Source organism: Mus caroli, chromosome 15, assembly GCF_900094665.2.
Source record: "Mus caroli chromosome 15, CAROLI_EIJ_v1.1, whole genome shotgun sequence".
NCBI lineage: Eukaryota > Metazoa > Chordata > Mammalia > Rodentia > Muridae > Mus > Mus caroli.
In genome coordinates this window covers 1,239,654-1,258,142 of record NC_034584.1, presented here as the reverse complement: position 1 = coordinate 1,258,142, position 18,489 = coordinate 1,239,654, and the positions used below count along the sequence as shown (strand labels likewise).

Sequence of the window (18,489 nt, the reverse complement as noted above, 5' to 3'; positions counted from 1 at the left end):
AGAGAGAGAGAGAGAGAGAGAGAGAGAGAGAGAGAGAGAGAGAGAGAGAGAGCCATACATCTCCCATAATCATGCCTGGTACTAGAATCTTAGATAGCTACCCAGGGCTAGTAAAGTCATGAATCTTAGAGGAAAACCTACTTTATTAAGCCACTTTATTAAAGCCCACTTTATTAAGCCAACATGATTTCTAAATGCATTTGAAATATTTGTTCTTTTACCCACAGGTGGCTGCAGTTCTTGATTCTTATCAAGGAAACTTCCCTTTGCAATAGATGGAGACCATTACAAAAATTCATAACACATAGGAATTGTTGTGGAGTCCCGACCCAGTAGAAAAATGTACAAAAATACTCTTTTGACTATGATTCAGGGATCATTGTAAAAGAGAGGGCAGAAAAGACAAGCAAGACCCAGAGGTCAGGGAGTTTTCATTGAGACTCTGTGTTCTAGTAATCTTAGAAGTTACATTAATAAAGTCTCAACAACTTGACCATCTAAATATGAAGTAAACAAGGCAGCAACAGTGGACATGCTAATGTGGATGGGGAAAGCCCACAAGGCTCCAACCTTACACAAAGAACTATAGGCAAATAAGGAATGTGAGAGTGGAGAAAATGTCTTCCTCATGGAAGTGTACCAACTGGTTATTCAATACCAAATTGGCAGCCATGAAACCATGCACTCAAGTGATATTCTATAAAATGATCAGAAAATATATTGGAAAATACATACTTGCTTGTAACAATAATTAGTGAAATTGAGACCATAAGTTTGCAAGAGAGCAGTGAAGGGTATATGGGAGGGAGTTAAAAGGAGGGGAAATGATGTAATTATAATGTTATCTCAAAAATAAAAAAAGAAACAAATATTAAGTTTCTAAAATTTCACGTTCTTTAGAGAAAATTCTATCAGGTAGAAATGAACTCAAGCCAAACTTAGTTTGGTCTTTATCACCCAGGTGCTAATGAGTTAGTGTATCTGTGGGTCCATGCAATCCTGGAAGATACTCAAGGGTAATTTCTTAAGCCTTTTCTCTTCTAATAAGTGACACCTGCAGCTGTCATCCAGATGATGTCATCTGGTTCCTGATACTACAGGAAACTAGTATTCACTAAGCATTTATTTAGAATTTTGTCTTGACAATTATCCTAGAAAATCAACTTTTTATAGTCCAGGAGATAACAAAATTATAACTCAGTCTATGTTAGAAGACCATATTATACTATGTTATTTATTGTTTGTATCTTACAAAATTATGCTACCAGACATTTCTTCACTTAGACCTATTTTCATTTTCTGCCACACTGGCATTCCTGAGGACTATAATAATCTATGACAAATGTACCAAACCACAAAGGGTCCATATCTGAGCCTTGTTTGGCCCCTTCTTCCTACATACTACCTCATTATCACATTCTGAAATGTAATAAAGTACACAGGCTTAAAAGTACCTTAATACAGTTATAATCACTGACTACAATCTTTACAAAACACCTAACCTTAATTCATGTGGAAAAAAAGTATTATGAGAAATGAGAAGACATTCCCAAGACAAAAATTTCATTGACCAAATTAGTTTAGGAAATGTTGACGGCCTTTTATTATTTGCAGCATACATAAGTCCATGAAGCCTGTTACTTTATTAGGGATACTGAGGTTCTGTAGAACTTATTTCTATGTCTTAACATGGTGTTCTAAAAACTCATGTGATCCAAGAACATCTCCCATTTCCATTTCCATTATAACATGTTTGTGCATATGTGCACACACACACACACACAAGCTCATAAGCCAGCACCAGGCACCTACACAATACAGTATTTCTGTATTCCTAAAGTATTATTTTCAAGGGCCTGACATTGCCATATATTTCAATATCTTCAGAATTATACAGCCTATTAAACCTGACCTTCCCACCTTTGGATCACTCCTACTCTTGGGAGGTTCTTTTTAATAATTAAATAATCCAACTTGGGGTTACTCAGAACTTATCTATTCTTTAGCATAGTCTTCTTTTAAATTCTGAAAATCATTAGTATTCTATTCTTATCATAAATAGCTTTCCTGTTCTGTCCTAAAACATCCTATTTCCTTTCTTTAAATAAATTTGAAAACCTCTGTTCATCCTTCTAGCCACTCCGCTTCATCTATAGCTCCTTAAAATGCCACATAAGAGTTGATGCAGTTGTCTACCACGGATGTAGAGAAGAGCAAGTTGTCTCCATCATCATCTGGTCCTTTTATTATTCACAATAGAAAATTTAACTTCTAAATATAATTCTGAGACAAAAAATTGTTTGGTGAGTATTTTGTTCAGTATAAATTGTCTTACTGTTTTTCTACTAAGACCTCTTCTGAAACATGGTTTGTAAGCACTTTCTCTTTCTACATTAAAGTTCTACTTCAACCATTCCATTCTGTATATACTATATAAAGATTACCCAAGTTTACTTCTTCATAGTATTTAATGGTTTTCAATGTCCTATAAGGAATGATCAAAGCCCCATTTTCTCCACTTGGTTCTTAACAATTCATATTCATTCCATCAGTACCTTCCTCGCGACAGTCTAACTTCTGAGCACCTCAAGCTGATTTTTGCCTTGATGAGAGGGAAAAATAGAGAAGCAGATCCATTCTTAGGAGAGCTTTCTACCTCATGACTTCTCCTTTAGCTCATACACAGAACTATAAGAAAAGCTATCATTGGTAAGCCAAGGCTATTTAGTGGATAAAAACCAGAGGAGCAGCAACAGGTGAGAAATCCAAAGCTTGGAGCCTGTGGCAGGCAGTTGAGCTGTTAGGAGTATGGTTTGTCAGAGGATGACAGCTGCCCGTATACGCATCCCCTGAATGCTACTGAGTGACTATGACATTGAATAAGGGAAGATTGTCCAAATACAAAAAAAAATACCAAACCTAGCTGTAATCATACATTTATGTGAATATTTGATTATAAAACTAAGCAGTTGCTTGGTTGAGACTATTCTTATATAAAACAAAGAAACAGGGCTTGCAAAGTGGTGTAAAGACCATGCTGTCTTTCCTCAGGCTGCTATTCACAGCAGTATTAATGAAGTCACTAAGAAGTTATTGATTGCAAGAGTCATTGAACATAGAATATGCTGTGAAGTAGAAGCATTGAAACAATGTCTAGTGTGTTTCATAGAAATGTTTGACACTGTGGTCTTTAAAGACTTGTGTAATTTCATTTAATGCTGCTTCCTAAATTAAACCCATTTTTTTTCTGAAATGATGTATAATGGTATGGGTATAACCCTAAAAGATAAAATAAAACATGTTGCATAACAAAGCATACTCAGTTCTAGGTTATTTCAGATCTACAGTGGAAAGTCTTTAAAGGTTGTTAAATTGAGAGTGGACAGAAGAGAAGGAAGAATTCTGGCTGTGGAGAGAACCAGGGGAACATTTCATAGAAATTTCAAGCTTCCAATGGGACTCATATTCTTTACAATATAAGCAACACTGTAGTTTAGATTTTCCTGTTTGTTTAAACTTTTAGTTTGAAAACATCAAGAAGCATTTCTGGTTGTATGAATGTGTATGGCATGTGGTATACGTCCAAAGTTTTAAGAGTCACACCTTGAATCTTAAACTGATTCTCTCTCTCTCTCTCTCTCTCTCCCTCTCCCCTCTTTGTCTTTCTCTCTGTCTCTGTCTGTTTCTGTCTGTCTCTGTGTCTTGTGTCTGTCTTTCTGTCTCTCTCTGTCACACTCTGTCTCTCTCTGACTCTCTCTCTCCCTCTCTCCTCTTTGTCTCTCTCTCTGTTGCTGTCTCTCTGTCTGTCTTTCTGTCTCTCTCTGTCACACTCTGTCTCTCTCTGACTCTCTCTCTCCCTCTCTCCTCTTTGTCTCTCTCTCTGTCGCTGTCTCTCTGTCTGTCTCTCTGTCTCTGTGCCTGTCTCTGTCTCTCTGTCTCTGTCTCTCTGTCTCCCTCTGCAGATTTGACTCTAATGTTCCTGCTCCTAACAACGCCACTCCACTCTGAGATAATCAACAGGTTTCTCAGGGACAGAAGGCAGAGCTTAGCACTTAGTCTTACTCATCCTACAACTCCATTTTACGCACAAGTCTACTTAGTGTTTCTCAGGTCAGGACATATGATATTATGCAATGATCCAGTTGAATAACTTAGGATGAAACAGCAATACTACTTAGAAATAAGCAACACATACAGGTTTCATTAATTAACATAAGTTGTAAAAAGAAAAATCTCCCTTCGTCCGTTTTGTTTTAGACTAGAACAGGATTTAATCTCCAGTTTAGACTAAAAATAAAGAGCTGATGTTTACATTTGCAAAACACTTACCAAGAGCGTTAGTGGTAGATCAGACAGTGCTGGTGACAGCCACTGTCTTTGTTGCCTGCTTAGGGCAGGTGCTCGGTACCTGGTTAGATGTGCCCTTCAGAGAAGGCTAGACCAAGGGAGACACTTCTTCAACAGGAAAGTGTTTTAAGGAGATTCTGCTATGTTCAAGGGAAGGAATTAATAAACACTTTCAAACTAAAAGTCAAAACCAGCAGGAAGGAACCTAAATAATTGTGTTGCTAATTTTATTAGGAACTCATATCCCACCGGACGCCATTAAGTTGAAATCATTTGAAAATATCATCAACTGTGTGGCTTTCTTAGCTACTAATAATAGAATGCATTTCATAACTGGTCTTATTCCTGGCACTCAATTCCATTTTAGAGGATAAAAGGTTTTGAAATAATAATTTTTTTAAAGGACAAAAAGTCTTTGTTAATGTTATGCCAAAATAAAGTGGTGTATATATATGTAAATAAATATAAAATGTGTGGCTGTCAAAAAAAAAACCTTTCTCTGCTCTTTACAATACCTACTAATGGTGGTCTACTTTTTGTAGTCACATTGATACCTTTGGAGCTAGCTAAATCAGGTGAAAAACGTACAACCAGTAGGGGATACAAAGTTGACTTACGTGTGAAGAATTGACTTGACTTGAAACCTGGCTGCTCATTATTAGGCTAGTCACATAATTCAGAACTGTCAGGATTTGGAATGTTACAGGGTTGTTCTTGACTAGGCAAAGACGGTTTTACACCCAACAGTGTGAGTCTACTTGCATTGTGTCTGCAGGTCCTGGACCTTTCTATACAACAGGTAGAAATGGGAATTCCTCACTGTGGCTCAGTATTATGAGGAAGTTAAGACTTAATTGTGATGGTGAACTCACTTGACAATTATGAAATGCTTGCAAATTCGATACAAATAAATCTATCACTTGATATTATACAAACTAGACATGTTCCTTCCTGTCAACTGTCCCTTTCACTTATTAAATGGGCTGGAGTGCAATTGGATTTTGTTATTGATTCATTTGACCTACCCAACTATGCATTTGAGAAGCCATGAAAGATGGTACAGGAAATAGTCAAGTTCATAGTTGGAAGGTTTTCACCATTCGTTTTATATTTGGTGGAATCTCTCTCATGCTGTTAAAAATCTAAATGAAGTTAGGACCATCTAGCTCATATTGTATGTAGCGGCTGTGAAGTAGTTCGGTATGGGCTAAGGTGCCAAATAGCTACCAAGTGGCAAGGTTATTTTTACTCATAGCCATTTGCTCTCTCTGTCTCTGTCTCTCTCTGTGTGTATGTGTATGTGTGTGTGTGTGTGTCTGTGTGTGTGTGTATGTGTGTCTGTGTCTGTCTCTGTCTCTTTGTCCTCCCTCATTATTCTGTTGTTGCTGTTTTGTTTGTGGATATGAGGTCTCCAGACAGGCATAGAACTTGCTGTCATAAGTAGATGAATTCCTCCTATGTTCCTGCCCCATGGAACCCAGTGGTGGGATTACAGGTATGTGCTGTGCCACTAAATCTGGTTTCATCCATCATATGCTTTTGTTCAAGATGTGGGTTGATAAATGCTCATCATTTTGGAGTTTCTACCATTTCTACCATCCACTAGATCACATTGCCCCAGTAGCTGTAACACATTATATTTAATCATTGCTCTGAAGTCTAGTGAGCACCTGTCTTTTCATCTGATTTTTCTAACACAAGTCAGGGGAACTAGATAAGGATTTATTTCTGGGATGAGTACCTGGACATCGTCCACTAGTCCACATGGCCTTTTACTGACTGAGCTACAGTCATAACAGCCCAGGTAGTTTAGCACACACTAGAATCCCTTTGGCTACCTATGCCACTGTTTTATTCAATTCAGGTGGGATGACTGGGCTGTTAGTTATAAGGGCTGCTCTAGGAGCTGAAGTTTGAGCCCAGAGGAAAATTTGGAATGAAATACTAACATTTCTACTTCAAACGTGAAAGACTGAATGAATTTCTGGAAAGTAATGTTGTTTATAGTATCTAAAAAGAAACTACATTTTTAATGACTCTATCATTAAACATATTAAAAATTGTAGAGAAAGTTTGGGCCCCAAAGCAGTTGGAGCTCAAAGAAAAGTTGATTATGGAGATGACTGTTCACAAACTATGTCTTCTTGGATGTATAAATTGTGTCTCTGAATATCTTTGAAACTAAACTGAGATGTCTAGAATACTTTGTAAGTTTAATGTGGATATGATATTACTTGTTTCGAGATCTTATTTATCTTGATTGAACATATCCCAATATGTTCAGTTAATAAAACTATTAGAGAAAGGAAAATTTCAAACAGAAACAAAGCCTCCAAATGAAGCATAAACATAGTATACATGCAAGTCAAAAAGATGATTAATTCCAGACCTCAAACATATAATAAAATTTAATGTATTTATTTGTTCCAATAAGCTAAAATTTTTTACTTACATAAGAACATTAACCAATGGTCTTTCCTTTTATTTTAATTTAAAAATTGATGTTGAAAGGATAACACTTAGACAAAAGCAAGGATAATAAATGAGACCTAGAAATGTTTATGTTCTCAAATCTAGAAAATCAGCAACTTCAAATATGAATACTTACTAAATACAAGCATAGTGTGACCATGTTTTATGGATATTGAAAGAACAGGGTAATTTAACGATAACTACCTCACTACTGTCACCTGTCTATACTTTTAATGTTCTTGCAATGTCACAGAAACTACAAGATTCAATTTATCCCAGCTACTCTTGTTTGTTTGGGAATTTTATTAATTTTCTAGGCTGCTAACTAGACAGAGATGTAAAGAATATCACAATGATAATAGAAAGTTGGACTAGCAGCATTAAAATTGTGCCACTTTCTTTAAAAGAAAGCACTGTCCTTTTCCAGACAGCTTAAAGATTTTTTGATTATTTAAAATCTATTTGTTTTGCTTCCAAAATGTCTGTTACATAAACAGAAAAAAAAATCAATCCAAGCACAAACAAAACAGCTCCATGTACCTGACAAATATTTTGAAAATGATGGCCAAAGGAAACATCAGTTGTTTATATGCAAAGTTAAGTGTCTCTCTTTGGGTGTAAGATAAACTGTCAACTCAATTCTAAAGCTAAGTCAAGGCTTATAGTCCCAACAGAAAGTTCCATGGTGTGCTGCCACAAAATTACTAAACTCAGTTTGAATCCACATCCCAACGCTTTGGACTGAAATAATTTAAACCTGTCACATAGTGTCTAGACTGAGAACATGTTTAGTTGCAATGGAAATTCAATATGCTTTAAGCTGGCAAAAATAAAACACAAAGTCAGCTAAGAATGAATGCTGACATTTTTCTGACCCTAATGACCATGTTGTTGTGTTTCTGTGACAAGACACAGCCATACAGCCATATATATAATTTTATTTCATTTTTAATTCAGTTTTTTACACTTCATATTCCATTCCCCACCCACATCCACTCTCCAACTGCTCCCCACTCCCTGTCCCCACATGGATGCTCCCACCCCCAACCCCACCTGACCTCTAAACTTAGTGGGGCCTCCAGTCTCTTGAGGGTTAGGTGCATCATCTCTGAATGAACACAGACCTGGAAAGTCCTCTACTGTACGTGTATTGGGGGCCTCATATCAGTTGGTGTATGCTGTCTGTTTGGTGGTCCAGTGTTTGAGAGATCTCAGGGTTCCAGATTAATTAAGACTGCTGGTCCTCCTACAAGGTCGCCTTCTCCTCAGCTTCTTTCAGGCTCCCCTATTTCAACAACAGAGGACAGCTGCTTCTGTCCATTGGTTCAGTGCAAATATCTGCATCTGACTCTTTCAGTTACTTATTGGGTCTTTTGGAGGGCAGTCATGATAGACCCCTTTTTGTTAGCACTCCATAGCCTCAGTAATATTGTCAGGCCTTGGGACCTCCCCTTGAGTTAGATCCCACTTTGGGCCTGTCACATTATATTTGCTATCCACAAGGAAATAATTTCAAGCATTGTGTGATTTACTTAAACTGAATTAAGCAATCTGTTTGAAAAGATTTTGTTTTCCATCTCAGGCAATTACTTCACTTTTAGATTAGCAAGAAAAGTTTTATCATAGTAATAAGTAATATAGTTTTCCCTCTTTAATTTGTTGTCTATGTTTTAAGGGCAATCTATGCTTCTTTGCTTGGCATACAACATTATCTTGAACTGAAGAAATAATCTTCTTACATTGATCTTCAGAATTAATGGGCATGTTTTAAAGGAATGATTTCAGATGGACTTCTAAAACATGGATGATACATTGTTCACAAAGAGTAAGCATTAGGAATTAGCACTAAGCAATCACAGTCCTCTCTGTAGACACAGACAGAAAAGAAAAACAGAAAGTCTGCCCAATGCTGTACTGACAGGGTTGATCAAAACATTAAATGTCAAATAAACCAAAAGAAATATAATGTATTTCAAGAAAAGACTCATTAATTAATGTTTTTAATTTTGTCACCTCTTATTGGAATAAAACATGTTACAGGTTTCTGTCACTTTTCTACAGAAAAGTGAAATTTTGAGTTCCATTTGACCAAGTTATCAATTAAGGAAGTATTAGATTTCAGAATGAAGTGTTCATTTCAGCTTGTTACTTAAAGACACAGATATTTTGTGAGTTTTCTTTGTAGAATAATTGTCATTAACTTATGATTATAATTTTATTTTAACTCACTGTTGTGTCTAGAAATTATTCTAGCTATGAAACAAGGAAAAGCACCTGATGCCTATGACAGGCAATCACTATGCAATCACTTATCTTATGGACAAGAAACCAACCGTGATGGCAAAAATAATAACATTTCTAAATTCCCACTGGAAATTTCTCTATTCAAATCTTCAACATTTTAGACAAAGTTCCCTAAAATATACAGAATAAGCAGTGTTTTAAAAATGTTAATTCTTCTTTGCTTCAGATAATTTATCTCTGTATTTATACTACATTACAACAATATAGTGAATTATTCATTTTGATACACACACAGTGCCCACCTGCTCTGGACACTGACTATAGAGAGTTGATAGTGCATCAACGTAGACTGTTCTCTGTCCTTATATAACTCTCAATCTGGTGTCTTCTATCTGTATGCAGTCTAACAAAATATTCAGAAACCTAAGGTACTTATTACAAATCACCCTGGTAGGCACAGAAGGTGTCTAAACAGCTTGGTGAGATCTTACATTGGGGTGGGGGAAGGTTAACCCACTGAGCTGAAAGAGGCTGCTGATTTGGGTATTTTCTTTTCTACATCTGAAGGGCAGAGGCAAAGCAACATTGGATATTCGCAAAATGAGAAGCTTTGTGCACTCAGATGCTGTCTTTGAGAGTTTTTAATTTGCACCATTAGCTAGGTCTAAATGTTAACTGATATGATGGTGGAGCTCAAGAAAAGGAGTTTAGAGAACAGGCTACTAGATTTAACAGGTGGAAACTGATCATGAGGACAAACTATAAGCTCCCCCTATGCGTTGTTTTTACCCTGCAGTAGAGTTACAATCTTGCCCAGAAGGGTTCTTCCTGACAGCACCACGTAGGGGCCATTTTGCCTAATGTTAGCAATTCCAGTGCAATAAAGCAATAGCTGAAAGGGCAACATGATAAGATTCCTACAGAATATTCACACAGTCGCCCTGCGCTCTGAATACAATCTCTTATTCGGCTCAACCCACTGGCATCTTTATACATTTGGCAAAATATCCTGGTAAGTTTCCACTATGTTGTGCAACATGTGTTTGTATACATATGTACACATATTTTTTCAAGTTAATAAGGCTACAAACTTCTAAAGTTTTTTTTAACCTAACCCCTACTAACTCCCATATTTATTTTTGCTTGGTATTTATTTTACTCAATGTAAAGAAATGGATGTTGAGGTTTGGTCTGTTTCCATATGTTGTAATGCTAAATAATGGCTGTGGTTGCCATGGGGATAAGAGAATCCTCATATACATGAAGTAATGAGATCTGACCTTTTCCTAATTTAAAACTACTCATTGAATAAAGATTTTGACAGCCTATATATGGGCAGAAGAGAGGTAGGTGGGGTTTATAATCCTGGGATTGGGTTCTGAGGAGGACCACGAAGGGGAAGACGGTGAGGAAAGAAGCAGATGATATGAGGTAAATTATTGTGAGAATTGGCCATATAGGGCTGGCCAGTCTGAGTAAGAGTAGCCAGGTGGAATATAGCAAATCATATCTCGGGGCTATTAGCAGGGAAGTAGACATAACAGCATAGAGGATAGATCTGCCCAGCTCTATTGCTGATTAAAGCTTATTGTAAATATAAATGTTTTGTGTCTTTTATCTGGGCTCTGAATGATCAGAGCTGGAGTAGAAATCCCTGATTGAGATTAAATATTTAATACAACAATTGGACACTTAATAAGCTATTTTAAGGTAATTTTAAGTTAAAAATTATACAACACATAGAGTGCCTATATATCCCTTTGTTTTTTTCTATGAGTAACATCATGTATATATTCTTCAGTCTTTTGTTATACTAACCCCCTGTCATATGCTTGCTAGGAAACCCATCTCTAATAAGTCAACTTTCATCTGAATTGTAGCAACTACACTAGATCCAGTGTTACAAAGGCACTACATAGAGGTCAAGGTGTTACCAAAGCACCCTTCACTCCTCCAGATGAACTGGTACAAAAGATTGAGGGAGTGGTTCTTTTCCTTGGAAAGATTTAACAGCACTTCAAATGTTATACATCTGAGTACAGTTGAGGAGGAAAGGGTCACAGAAGCATTAAGCTGTGTCACCTCTGATTATTGCATAACCACACAGGCCATGGTGTCTGTTAGCCATTCTGCAGTTGCAAAGTCTGAGTTCTGTGGCTGTTCTTTCAGCTTCTGGTTACCAGGCCCCCTGCACTAGCTGAATCTTTATTAAACTCCCAGGGCACACATAGGAATGTCTCAGTAAACATGCAGTCCTTGTTACAGGAAATAAATCCAACCCTTTACTGTATTTTCCAACCTGATTAGCTCAGAAAAATCTCAGTCTATGGATGATTCAATGAAGGTTGAATTGATGAAGACCATACTTATGCCTCCTGTACCAGAAGTTTACACCATTATGTTATGTTATTGTTATGTTGCATTATATTGTTGTCTAGCTACAATTCCCTCTCGATCAAGTTTCAACATCCTTCAGTATAAAAGCATGTTTAAGTTGAAGGGACAGAGGATTTAAGAACCTGAAGTATTTTCCTTTGACCTATAAACTATGTCTTCTTTGTTATACAGATTAGTAGTAAATAAAAAGGTTAGCTCATTTTTTTTTTTTTACTTTCTAAAGTATAAAGAGTAAAGTCTATGCATTGTTTAAATTTTGACAGTTTACTATTGCACAAAGCTATGTATGTACTATTATTTTAAAATGTTCAAAGCCACTTCCATTGTGAGTTTTAAAAGCTTGGAATCCCTTAAACCTGGTATAGGTTCTTCTCTCCTCTCTTGATGAACCCAATTCTTTCATTACTTCAGTTTGTGCTCTATGCTTATTCAGTGAAAGTGAAATGTATGTATTTGAGTCCAGTGAGCATCAGAACTAAGGGATGTCTAAGAGAGCTCTGTTTATTGGAACACCCCATCTCCATGGATGGAACAATTTCCTTCATGCAATGTATGCTATATTTCTGGTCTTTGACCATCTTTTCTCTGTGTTTACTGCTTCCCACTTTCTTCGTTGATTTTATTTTTCTATTTCATGATATGAAAATATAGAGTCAGAAAACATAATTTCAAAATATTGGACCCTAGCTCCATCTTGCTAAGGATACTATATATCTTCATGGAACTCTTTCTTAGAGCTTGGGAAGAATTCTCAAAAAAAGAAGTCTCCAAGACATGAGGAATTAGACAAGCCACTAAAAATATTTTAAAACCACACTTAAGAGAATAAAATGGAGACTAATATAATTATATAATAAGAATTAGAAAACTCAGGCTATTACTATCCAAAAATAGGCACTAGAACATTTTCCTGGGGGTAGTGCCTGGAGCTGGTGGTGTGAACAAAGTCCCAAAGAGCTCCATAAAGCACAGCACTGAACACAGTGTTTTCCCTCCAAGGAGACTGCTCTGAATCTCTGTCAAACATATTGCACAACTAAAACCATGCTCCCAAATCTTTCACTTTGTGAATTCCTTTATAGAGGTTTGTTGCTGTTTATTTAGGTTGTTTTTATAATTTGGGACTGATAATGTGGGGCATTTTGTTGTCTAGTTTTGACAGGTCAATGTCTTTATAACCAGTTTAAGTGAAAAGCTCTGTTAAAAAGAATATTTCTTCTTTTACAGTGGACAAAATTCAATAAACTACATTTGAAACATTGTGTCGCGGATTGGGGAAGATGTTGAATATGCTGGTGGTATGGTTTATAACTATCAAAGAAATCCCAAATCCTTAGAATAAATACTGTTTTTAGAATGAATCTTGTTCAAATCATTAGATTTCTTTAATTTTTCTAAGAAAAAAATTAGTGGAAGGCACCCAAGCACCCAAGCCATACCCTGTCTGTTGGAAGTTGGAGAGGCAAGGAAGGACCTGGAGATGACCCAGGGTAAGGTGTCAGCACAGCACAGATGTCAAAACACAGGCCAGAAGCTGCTGACCCAATAGAAGCTTCAGAACTAGCCAGACCTAACATAGGTTAATGCACCCAGGAGTCAAGAGGTCTGCATCACTCAGAAGCCTCTGTGGACTCAAGGAAGACGTCAGTGCCAGTGCAGGGTAAGGTGCTAAGGCATGCAGTTTTTACAGCAGGTCACAGAAGGTGACAACCCAGGGAGGGGCTGCAGCTGACCCAGGGTAGGGTGTCCAGACATACTGAATCCTAGAACAAAGTAGGAAGGATGTAGAAGTAGGTGACTGGTTAGAGCTAGCTCACAGAAGGATGTTTGGACACAGAAACCCACATTGAATGCTGTAGACAAAGGGAAAAACTAGGAGTTGTTGAGCCTGTGTTACTGCAGATGACAGTGTACTCTCAGAGCAGGATAATAAAACTTGCAGCCTTGAATGCAAGTGTCACAGAAAAAAATGACAATTCAGCCCTACAATAACTTAATCCTCTCCCAAAAGAAGAAAGGTGACTTAAATTAGAAAGAAAGAAAGACTTAGTCAAAGAACTACAGATACACAAATCCGAGCAAAGAAACAGAACAATATGAAAAAGGAGATTTGTAATCCAAAAATTACTAATTTCATAGTAGAATGTCAATGAGAGTACTTGGAAGAGTTTTAAACAAATAAATAATAAAAAATGGTTATAGATGTGTTCCTACAACTCAGAGGAGACATGATAGACTCCAAGAGTACAGAAGCAAAGAGCTTAACAAAATTTAAGAGATGAAAATAGAGTTCTGTAAAGACACTGAGTTGATAAGGAAAATCCAAACTAACAGATACTGCAAGAAGAAGATCCCAAAACACTAAACAGAATGTTCAATAGCAGAATGTTCATCCCTCACCAAAGGGATGGAGCATGTGGAAAGCAGGTATCTGCTCACATAGTAAAGGTAATGACAAGGCTATGAAAAAAACAGAACAAAGACCAACTTTGGAACACCAGGAAAATAAGATGTTTGTGTGTGTTTGCACACTTGGCTGTATTTTTTTAAATTTAATTGTGTTTATATGTGAGTGTTTGTACATTTGTTTTCATATAAATTTAAATTACAAGTATGTGTGTTTGGCTATGGATATGTGTACGTGAATACAAGTGTCTGTTGAGGCCAGAGGTGGAGCAGGTGTTTCAGGTAGCTGTGAGCCTCTGAAATGGGTGTTGGGAATCAAACTTGGGTCTTCAAGAGGAGCAGTCTGTGTTCTTAATCACTGAGCCAAGAAAAAAAAAATAAGTCTTTGAATTATGAGTGTCTAACAAGGTGGAGAATACCATTGCAAAGGCATAGAAAATATTTCAAATATTATACAAAAATACTGTTAAACTGGCTTCTAAACATTGATGTTCATATTTATAGATTTGTGATGCTCCAAACGTTAGTCAAAGGAACATCTTTTTGTAGTAAGAAATGGCTAATGCTTGCTGTGAGCATGGGTTCTAAGATTTACATGGGATTTCTATACCACTTTCTCCCACCATCCTTACCCTGACAAGGAACATTAAGGAGCAGCATGCAGAAAGAGCAGGGTTATGGGGAGGAATGCTGGGAAATGCCGTTTTTAGGACCTTCGATGAGTGTTGAACTTGAACTCACTCCAAGTATGGTTACTTTCTCAAAACCTGAACAAGAGCAAATCACTCAAAAGTCAGCACGGACTGGGAAGAGAATTTTTCATCCTTAGTTAAGATGCTATTGGCTGTTGATGGCAGCTGTGGGAAGCAGGATCATCTTTCATTCAGATGGTAGCTCCAAAGGTTGCTCACGCTCCAGTGAAGAGTTTTATACCGATTCACGTAGAGGCAACACTGACTGGACACAATTTAATATATTAAAATACAGAGAACATGGACTTGGGAGGGTGGCATTTTGGGGTGATGTAGAGTCTAGGGAGGTTTGAAGTGGAAAATCTAAGGGTGTGAGTAAAACACCTCAAAGAACAAACGTGTGTGTGTGTGTGTGTGAGTGTGTGTGTGTGTGTAATATATATGTGTATGTAAATATATGAATATATTATGGATATATATACACACACATATGTATACACACACACATTCATATACACATACATATTCACACACATATTTGAATGTGAGACTAAAGGGTGACAGTATCTCCAGGATGCTGTGACACTATTTCATTGGCACATACACTTTTCTGGTTACTGCTCTCCACATGCTGGGATTTCATAGCAATTGTGGTTTTACTAACATCACATTATCCATTTCAGTGGAGTATTTATTTTTCTTGTTGCAGGAACAAAATACCTGACAAAACCACGTTAAGGAAAGAAGGGCAGTTCCAGGAGTTTATAGCCCATCACAGCAGAGAATGACTTGTGACAGGAGCAGGAGACTGCCTGTCATATTGTGTCCAGTCAGGAAGCAGAGAATGACACCTGTAGAGTTCAGCTAACTTCCCCCATTTCCTTTGGTCCAGGACTCAGTCCATGGAATAGTACCACCCACATGTAGGATGGGCTTTCCTACCTCTATTAACCTAGTAAGGGTTTCCCTCACAGGCATGCTACAGGTATGTGAATCTAGATCCTCTACATACGACAACTGGTACTAGCCACAATTGCAAATGTCAAGCTTTAGGCTCCTGTTTCCTTTTATATAAGATTCTTTCAACAGACTGGTCAGATTCTGAGCCCATGGTATATTTCAATGTGTTTACAAGGCTCACCTATGCCCTATCATAGACTCTTGCCAGAACTAAAGGGTCACCAGAGGAATCACATAGTGAAAGGAACCATGGCTTGTAATCCTCAATAATTCTCTTGGTACTGGGCTTGTAGGTTGCTTCTTCACTCACCTAATACGTTGCACTTCTTGTTTATCCTTTCAATGAGGGAGAAAACTTAAATGATAATAACAGTATCTACTGTACCAACAAGTGGCCTCAGTTCAGATGCTAGGCAGTGGTTTGTATTACTTGCCAATGAATTTATATCACTCAACTTCTGTGCTTAATTTTTCTGCTTTGAAATGTGTATGATACATGCTATGTATTCTTTTTAGAGGAAATGTTTGTAAAAACTCACAAAATGAATTATTGTTTATAGTGATTAATCTCTAGCTCAGCACTATCTGCACGTATTAAAGGTGTTGTAACAATTAAAGGTAGGATCTGTGAAAGGAAATCCAGCAATTAGGGGCATCCCATCAAAGAGAGTATTGAGATCCCATTAACCTGTGCCTGAGTGTGTGTGTGTGTGTGTGTGTGTGTGTGTATGCATGTGTGTGCACTCACATGTGTGTGCATTTGAGCGTGTTTGTTTGTAAGCATGTATTTGGCCATGTTTGTGCATTCATATGTGTATGTGGAAGGTGGATGTGTGTGTGCCTGTATGTACGTGAGTACATGTGTATGCATGTTTGTATGTGTGCACACATGTTTCTTAACAGTCATAAGAGGAGTAGCTTCTCTCAACCATTTGCTCTATGCCATGATATTCTGTTTCAACTTGGCCCTGAAGCAATGGAGCAAAGTGTCCAGGCAATTATGAATTTAGATGTATGTGCCATAATAATCTTGTCTTCCTTTGAAATTCATCATCTCAGGTGTCTTGTTAGAGTTCACAGAGAACTCACACACCAAAAATGGTCAGTTCTAAGAATTTTAATGAATTTTGCTCATAATAAAACTACTCACATTATAGACAGTAGCCACAGGCACAGGAACTCTTTGCCTATGTCCTTGCATTACTTAGATTATGAAATATAGGTCTGTCTCCTTTCAAGAGGTTCAGCATACTAGAGTTTATCATCTGATTTTTTATTAAAACTCTGATTATTTTATCTGTCAATTCCTTTTATGAGCCTGGGTTTATGATCCATTAAACACCTTGGACATAAATACCTTTTTCTATTTCACAAATCTTATATCTTGCAGATAATATTTCTTATACCTCAAAAGTTCTTTTTATTTGGCTAGAAATTTTCTACTAACTTTAATTCTCAATTGAAGAATTGCGTCTCTGTGAGATGTTCCCGGAAGTCCTGATTCACAGGAGCAGAAACAGTTTCTCACTTAACCTTAATTCAATCAGCAGTGTGTGACAGCGTCTGAGGGCGTGGATGCTCTAGTTGAGAAATCAGTGAATGAGAATTGGCCCTGGTTTATGTCTTGGCCATCTTTCTTTTTTTTTTTTTTTTAATTTTTTTTCTTTTCTCTTCTTTTCTTTTCTTTTCTTTTCCCTTCTTTTATTTTTTTATTAGGTATTTTCTTCATTTACATTTCCAGTGCTATCCCAAAAGTCCCCCATAACCTCCTCCCCACTCCCCTACCCACCCACTCCCACTTCTTGGCTGGCCCTGGCGTTCCCCTGTATTGGGGCATATAAAATTTGCAAGACCAATGAGCCTCTCTTTCCACTGATGGCGGACTAGGCCATTTTCTGATACATATGCAGCTAGAGACATGAGCTCTGGGGGGGTACTGGTTAGTTCATATTGTTGTTCCACCTATAGGGTTGCAGACCCCTTTAGCACCTTGCATACTTTCTCTAGCTCCTCCATTGGGGGCCTGTGACCCATCCAATAGCTGACTGTGAGCATCCACTCCTGTGTTTGCTAGGCCCCTGCATAGTCTCACAAGAGACAGCTGTCTTTCTTAATGTACTTGGAACACAAACATGATTTCTCTACACAGGTTTCTTCATAGCAAAGTCTAAATATTTAAGACCCAACTTCCCTGCATTATCCAAGTAAAAAGCAAACGTGACTGTGAACTATTCTAAACAAGTTAAATACTTGTTTAGAGATGTTTAAGGTAGAAAAATATTGAAGCAATTCTTAAAAATGAAAAATGATTCCTGAAGTAAAGAATTTCTTTTTTGTGCTTCAGGCTTTGTTGCTGTTGTTGTTGACATATTCTAAATAGATGGGGTGAATTTAGAGACTATCCCTCATCACTGGCCATAGGTTATTGGATCCCTATTATCTGCAAGGCCAATGTTGGATTTATGTGATATCAAATCACCAGGTAAAAAATTTTACAGAGCAAGAAATAATGATTCATGGCTGGAGAAATGGCTCAGCAGTTAAGAGCACTGACTGCTCTTCGGAAGGTCCTGAGTTCAAATCCCAGCAACCACCCGGTGGCTCACACGCATCTGTAATGAGGTCGGATGCCCTCTTCTGGTCCATCTGAAGACAGCTACAGTGTACTTAGATATAATAATAAATAAATCTTTTTTTAAAAGGAAGAAATAATGATTCAAGGATGATGCCCATCATAGCTGGGAAAATTTATGAGAAATTTTGGATAACCCTCACAACACAGTGAGCTCTCTGTGAATTAAAGTGCTACAGAAAAATAGAACTTCAGACTAAAAAAAAAAAATCAATATTTTGAGCATTCAGCATTTTAGACAAACATGAGAAAATAAATTCCTACCAAGGTTTCTAAATATATATGCTTTTCCTTAAGCTGTATGTAAGGTCAATCGTTTTATTATTGTTTTATTCATGT

At 37.2% G+C, this 18,489-nt stretch overlaps 1 protein-coding gene and 1 long non-coding RNA gene across 2 annotated transcripts in view; one reads left to right on the top strand and one right to left on the bottom strand.

The window, feature by feature from the left end:
• Positions 1–18,443, top strand: part of LOC110310602 — a 274,028-nt gene extending 255,585 nt beyond the window's left edge. Inside the window, exons 2-4 of the long non-coding RNA XR_002379853.1 lie at positions 3,963–5,146; positions 5,755–5,842; positions 17,863–18,443. This is a non-coding gene — a long non-coding RNA (uncharacterized LOC110310602). The remainder of the gene's footprint in view (positions 1–3,962; positions 5,147–5,754; positions 5,843–17,862) is intronic.
• Plcxd3 (phosphatidylinositol specific phospholipase C X domain containing 3) overlaps positions 1–18,489 on the bottom strand; it is a 190,154-nt gene that overhangs the window by 25,434 nt on the left and 146,231 nt on the right. The window lies entirely within an intron of this gene.